The sequence below is a fragment of the Gymnogyps californianus genome, chromosome 11 (genome assembly GCF_018139145.2).
Source record: "Gymnogyps californianus isolate 813 chromosome 11, ASM1813914v2, whole genome shotgun sequence".
Lineage (NCBI taxonomy): Eukaryota > Metazoa > Chordata > Aves > Accipitriformes > Cathartidae > Gymnogyps > Gymnogyps californianus.
The window spans coordinates 198234-205517 of NC_059481.1; the positions used below are offsets into that span (position 1 = coordinate 198234).

A 7284-nucleotide genomic window follows, 5' to 3' on the forward strand; every position below is an offset into this window, starting at 1 on the left:
ATCTTTAAAGGTCCCTTCCAACCCAAACCATTCTATAATTCTATGATTCTAATTCTGGAGTGGAGTGGCTACATGGGGTAAAATGAATCTTTGTTAGAACCGAATCTGATGACATGATTTGTACCAGGCCTTTTCCTAAAACAGGCACCTCAGGATTATAATAGTCTTAGAATCTTTCCACAGTTCATGGGGCAGAGAGACATCTTCAGATGGAAATACTGTTTCTATGTAGGTTTAATTACCCTTGAGAGGGACTATAAGTGCTATACAGGAACTATAGAGGAGTCTGGGCTGATAGGGTTACAAACTTCACTAAAAGCTTAAAGATAAATGGATTTAATCCTTCATGCTTCCATACAGTTATGCTCTGTGAGGATTATGCTGTCAGTCAACATGGTTTATTTCTGACAGACAATGTAATTTACATGGGTGAAGGGTCCAGGAGAAGTTTAAAAAACCCTGATTCTAGCATTTTGTTAGGATGCTTGGGGAGTAGCAGAATTTTATTAGTGTTGTAGTGTTGTCATCAGGAGCTGAATGTGATCTTGAGCATTCCCACCTCTCTCTGTCTGACTTTATCTTTTGCAGGCCTCAGAAATTACTACACTGTCATGGGTATCATAGCTTCCAAAAATACCAGTAGAAACCAAAGGACAAAACATTTGCTCAGGTGGGGTACAGCAAAGTGAAGAAGCTGTCTGTGCAGAAGCCAGCTAAATGAGAAGAAGCCCTTTTCCTGGTGTTCGTTTTCCTTTCCATCATCAGTCCCCTCCTGATACCAAGCTGTGATGTGGTGAAGTCACAGTTACCATCTCATCAGACCCTCTGTCCCCTTGTCCTCTGTTTTAAATATATCCTTATTTAAGCTCTTGGCTTTGCTTCCCTCTCAGTTTCTCTCTCTTGTGTATTTTTTAGCCTTCCCTAGGTCTTAATTCCTGCCTACAAAAATTCAGTTCTTAAATCCTACAAATGAGAAAAACTTATTTTAGATCTACTGGTCACAGCATATGCTTCCTTACAGCTTCCCATATCCCTCAAGATTACAGTAAATTATTTTTTGTGTTCCTTTCTATCTCTTGCTGATGCATGTGATGTTGTTCTGTTTTTAACTGTGCAGTGTATGCCAGCTTTCTGTGAGATCTCCACCTTCATTTACTGTGTGCGTATCATGACTGCTATGGAAATGTTATCAACATGGTAAGGAACTTTGCATCCAGCCCAATTCCTTTCCCTGGAAAAGATGAATGGATTTGAAGCATAGCTTGAGACCTATGTAGGCAAGTCTATACACCTTGGATCATGTTTTCAGCCACACAGAACCTCCAAAAGACCTTGAAAATGCAACCTCCCAAATCCCCGGGAAGAAGCAAATCACAGAAGCTTATTTGGATTGAAACTTCTGCTTCCTTTATTTAATTATCTTCTGCTAACATTTCTGAATTATTCATGCTATTCTAATGCAAGTAAAAGGACAGTCTGAAGGTACAGTAGAAAAAGAAACATATTCTTTCCTGGAGCTGTTTGTCCCTTACTTTTGAACATAGACAGAAACAAAGAGTTATTTCCTATTAACATTAAAGTTACTGATGGCTATAATTCAACAAAAGAAAACACTAATCTTTTTCAAATTCTTGAAGAGAAATAGATCTTTTGCTTGACACATATTTCTGATCCCTGAAAAGCCGTGGGCTTTATGTCCACAAGCAGAGAATGAGATTGGCAAGAGGGAAGAGTAATGTGTTCAACACCACATGGGCAGGTGCTAGCTCTACAGGGATAGCTGGAGTCAGGCTTTCACAGCCTAGTTAAAAGAGCACAAGGGAATTTGTTTGTGCCTTTGAGAACATAAGTGGGAAGTGGATTCTGTCACTGAGGAACCAGATTGTGATGGCTGCACTGACTGATGCCACAGATGAGAGGGTTTCAAATGCCATTAATAACATCAAAATACACACATACCTAGTGTGTTGGGTTTGTGTAGCGAGGAAGGGGCTACAGGGGTGGCTCCTGTGAGAAGCTGCTAGAAGCTTCCCTGGCTCCAGCCTGGACCCACCTCTGGCCAAGGCTTGAGCCCATCAGCAACGGTGGTTGCGCCTCTGTGATAGCATATTTAAGAAGGGGAAAAAAGACTCCTGGGAGTGAGAGTAAGATGGAGGAGGAGGAAGAAGAAGAAGAAGAAGAAGAAGAAGAAGAAGAGCTACAGTAAAAAAAAAGAGGAGGATAGGAAAAAGAAGATGGGAGAAGAAGAGGAGCTCCAGTGAGCAGAGGAGTGGGATGTGAGAGAAACAACCATGCACACACGGAGGTCAGTGAAGAAGGAGAGGGAGGAGGTGCTCTGGAGCAGAGATTCCCCTGCAGCCCGTGGTGATAGGGCAGGCTGTCCCCCTGCAGCCCATGGAGGTGAATGGTGGAGCAGAGATTCCCCTGCAGCCCATGGAGGACCCCACAGTGGAGCAGGTGGCTAGGCACAGAAAAGGCCACGACTCTGTGGGAAAGCCCACACTGGAGCAGTTTACAGAGGACTGGAGTGCGTGGAAAAGGACTTGAGTTGGAGAAACTCATGGAGGGCTGACCCCCGTGGGAGGGACCCCACGCTGGAGCAGGGGAAGAGTGTTAGGAGTCCTCCCCCTGAGGAGGAAGGTGCGGCAGAGACAACGTGTGATGAACTGACTGCAACCCCCATTCCCATCCCCCTGTGCCGCTGCAGGGGGGGAGGTAGAGGAATCAGGAGCAAAGCTGAGCCCGGGAAGAAGGGAGATGCGGGGTAAGGTGTGTTTCTAATATATGGTTCTGTTTCCCATCTACTCTGATTTGGTTGTTAACAAATTAAATTGGTTTATTTTTTCCCCAAAAATCGAGTCTGTTTTGCCTGTGACCATAATTGGTGAGTGATCCCTCCCTGTCCTTGTCTCGACCCACGAGTTTTTTGTTGTATTTTCTCCTCCCCATCCCGCCAGGGAGGAGGAGCGAGTGAGCAGCTGCGTGGTGCTTTGTGGCCGGCTGGGCTTAAACCACGACACCTAGGCCCCTGCAAGTACCCCTGGCATACAAAATATCTGCATGGTGATGAGAACAAGACTTAACTATGAATAAGGGAGCCAGGTGCCTTCTGCAGTTTAATAGAGAATACTAACTTTTGGGTCTGTGGGAGGAGGCTGCTACATCTCAAGGCCAACCACCAGTGAAGATAAGCCATTTGCATGCTTACCTTAGCACGCTGATGACTTGTTTAGACCTAGAACATTGATGTTTAGGTTGTGGATGTTGAGTGTCATGGGCAAGGCAGAGTAAACAATGAGTAGAGGATGTGGATGCCAGGGTTCGTTTAAGAATGAATGAGATTAGAGTTTTTACTGCTTGATTATTTCACATACTTCTCATTCCCCCACAACCCCAGAGCCATTCACTTGTTCTCAACATCTCTTCCCATCAGCGGGATTGCTGCTGGCCTGGGAAGGTCAGCAGATAGTCATGACAGTTTTGTGCCATGCAGCTGCTTGCAGTTATCAGTCTTTGGTGTTACCAGTGGGGTCCCTGGGCACCCCCAGGCATTTGATTCATACATGTCCTCCTTTTCTGGGGTCTTCTTTATCTCACTAAGCCCATTTTTCTCCATCTAAATAGTTTTTATGCAAAGCACAATGCACGATCAGTCTACTAATCAGTGGTTTCAACATCTCCCTTCATGAGTTGGAGGATTTAGTATGTGTCACTTCAGTTTAGTCCATGTGTTTTCACAGTTTACAACTAGCTTGTACCAGCTGTAACTAGCAACTAGCAGGCCTGAACTTGAGAGTTCAAAAGCTCAGTTTAGGATGCTAATACCCCCCCCCACAAACACACATATATACATAAACACTTATCTGCTCCCCGTTGGCGTTCACAATCATCTCAGTTGTTTCTCATCTACCACAGGGAGCTGAGCAGCAGATAGGAAGGTAGGAAAGCTGGGGCACATGCAGTGGGCATAACACCATAATGAAACAATCCCCCACTTTGTAACACAGCTTCTGAAGTTAGTCAGTGTGAATAACCTACTGTTTCTTCCTGCTCACTTCATTTTTCTGTTGTCTGTTTTCTTCAGAGAAATTTGATAAACTATTGTCTTCCACAGAAGTGCTAATTCAGTACTTTATCATTTCCATCCTCCCAAAGATGGGGTTTATGCACTGTCCACATCCACTGCCAACATGTCATGGCAGTCCCTCTGCTTACAGTAGGATTTCAACCTGGGAAACAGTTGTGTTAAAACTCTACTCCTAGCTTTTGAACTAAAAAAACCTCAGAACACCTGGAAAGCTACAAAGGGAATATAGAATGTTGTCTTGTCATATTAATAATATGATTTCTAAGTCTCCTCCATGGTCTTCCTGCCTGCTGTCTACACTAAGCTCCTAAAAGTAAGATTCAGTTCTTCCACAATTCTGTCTCCAGTACACCTAACGAGAAATCCAGTCTTTCAAGCTACCCCTCCAAAAGTAATCTTTTAATGTTTTCCCCATAAGGCATATATTTTCTGTCCATTTTCCCCAGCTTTCATTTTCTCTGCCCACTTTTCTGTTTTCATTTCTGAGATGTCTCTTGTGGGTGATAAAAGGCTTAGTTCACCCCTGCTGCCTGGGTGCCATGGGTCCGATAGAAATGGGGGAAAACAAAGCAGCAGAAATGGAGCTCATCATGTTGTTAACTGTAGAGATTTAAAGAGGAATGTATATGTATGTTTGTTACAATGGTGGATGACTGCGTATCTTGCTCTCAACCCCTATTAGCCAATCAGCTTTTCCAGCTTCCCAGTTGCTAAGCTGTGATTCAGCAGATGGCTATGATGATTTCAGGGAAGTTTCTGACCCCAAGGGGAATCTTGCTCCAAGCCATCAGGACTGGGAAGTGGTCAGAGCACTAGAGGAAGGAGGTAGACCTGGGCAGGCACACAATGATGATGGGGAAATTCAGTGCTGCCAGTTCCTGGGGTGCCATTCCCAGTGTCAGGATTGTTGCTGTATTACTGATGGCCCAACCTTCTGGGAAGGGGGAGAGAATCTCTTCTACTCGTGGAAAAGCAGGAAAGTTTTATTGGGCTGAAAATGCCTGAGGCCTGGGGAGAAGAGACAAAAGAAGGTGATCTAGAGCACATTCCCTGGTGAGTGTGGCAGGGCGTCTGGGACTGTAACCTGGAGCCTTCCTGCTAGCAGGCCCCCTTCAGAAGGTCCCGTCTCTTCCACCCACTGGGCCCTTCCCTCTCTGCACCAGATGTCTGGTTTCAGCTTGGGACCCCTTGGAAGTCAATGTTTCCTGCAGTAATGGAGGGAATCGTGTCTGCATTCCCTGTGCACAGGACCCACTGCTGTAGTGCTCTTGTTCTGGGAACTCTCTTCTCCCACTGTCTTCCTACAGTCATGGAGGAGAAGGGAGGTATTTTCCTCTGCAGGCGCAGTGGAAGCTCTGAATAGATCAAAAAGGAAAGGAATGGACAAAATTTGTATTTGTCTCAGGAAATCACCCTGGGGTGGGCCCTGTAGCTCAGTGGTTAGAGCACTGGTCTCGTAAACCAGGGGTCGTGAGTTCAAACCTCACCAGGGCCTTACCACACAAGTGGCTGGGTGTCTCTGCATCCCTGGGTGCCAGTATGGCTGCTCTCTGCCTATGCACTCTGGAGTGGTGAGCACCCACTCAGCCAGGCCTTGGGCTGCACAAGCCACTTATTCCCCTTCCCTCCCAGGTTATTCACCCTGCCAGGCAACAAATGCATCCTTTTCTCAACTAAGTTACATTTTTATAGGGACTGTTTCAGCCTTGACGTGGCCTCTGCCAAAGCCTTTGAAGAATCAATCACCAGCACAAGGGAATCCTGCCTCCTTTCCAAAACCCTAAGCTGAGCTTGCAGTCGTGATCTGTGCTTCAGAGGAGGCAGGCACCAATAATTCAGCTACTGGCACTTTGGAAATTTTATCAGAGAAGCACTATCTGTACAAGTGAGTCAGAAACATGACTTTCTTTCTTCATGTTATTGGCATTCTGGAGATGTCTTTTCAAACCATCCTGTGATGAACTCAGTGGGTGTGGGACACTGATGAATTAGGTAAGGATATGTGGAACAAGAGTGTCTGCTCCTTTAAGGGTGTCTGGTCAAAGACCTTTTCAGTGCAAAAAGGGGCAATAAGAAATGGAGGAAGCCATAAACAGAACATACAGAGACACAAACCTGACTAACAAGTGATGAGGAGGCAGTGATGAGAATCAATCCTGATCAGTCACACTATTTGATAATGGTATGTGGGACTCAGAATGTTTATTTCAGCAAGGTTATCTGACCAAGGACCTTGTCAAATGGGATATTAAGGAAAATGGGGAAACTGTAAACAAAATATACAGAGACACAAACCTGAAAGGCAAACATAAAGAAGACAAAGACAAGAACCAAGCCTCACCACTTACGCTAATTCATGGGCTATTAAGAAACTGAAGGCAAACCAGGACTTTGTAGGATGCAAACCTGAAGGTCCTGGGTGTTGGAGGGGGTTGGTGGGACTGTACAAAGTGAAGAGGGAATGTGCAGGGGAAGGGAACTGAGGAGGAACAAAAGAGGAATAGGCAGAAATGGATGTTAAAGGGGTCAGGCACTTGCAAAACAGGGCTAGTCAGTATGCCTGTGTGATTGAGCCCCGTGCCTGATCACTGCAGTCTGTCCTATCTTCTTATTAAATCTTTTCTAATGATCCCTCTGCCTAATCTCACTCCCTATCCCATGTGTATGTGTGCTGCAAGGACTAGGTGCTAGCTACCTGGGTGACTGGCATGAGTGGATTTGGTGCCAGCTACTGGAGGCAGACCCAGGGTGTGGGCATCCCAGGCCTGTGGTGTCAGCTGCTGGAGCAAGCAGGGTCTTGGCCACTAGCAACTGGGCCATGAACAGTGTCCAAAAACCAGCTACTGGGGTGGGGGGCAGCGTGAGTGAGGCGAGGGCTTGAGCAATGCCAGTGGCTGGAGTGGGACCACGAGTCACAGCCACGTGCCCAGTTCTGACCACTGGAGGTGCAGGGGTGTGGGAAGGGAGGAGCTTCTGTATCTTCCCCAAACCTGGTGTGCATGCAGACGTGTGTGTATTCACTAGCAAACTTCAGGCTGGACCAACTGGCAAGTAAGGGGGCCTGAGGTCCAGGCCGGGCTATCAGGCGAGCAAGGGTCCATGCTGTTATCCAGAGGGATGCATAAATGTGGGGTAACTGTGGGACCAGTGCATGAGTGCTGTGCATCTGCTAGGAAGTGTCAAGCTGGACCAGCTGG

At 46.2% G+C, this 7284-nt stretch overlaps 1 non-coding gene across 1 annotated transcript; it reads left to right on the forward strand.

Annotated features, from left to right (window-relative positions):
- Positions 1 to 5509: 5509 nt before the first annotated feature.
- Positions 5510 to 5582, forward strand: TRNAT-CGU (transfer RNA threonine (anticodon CGU)). Its single transcript has one exon. It is a non-coding gene; the product is annotated as a tRNA-Thr (tRNA).
- Positions 5583 to 7284: the final 1702 nt, after the last annotated feature.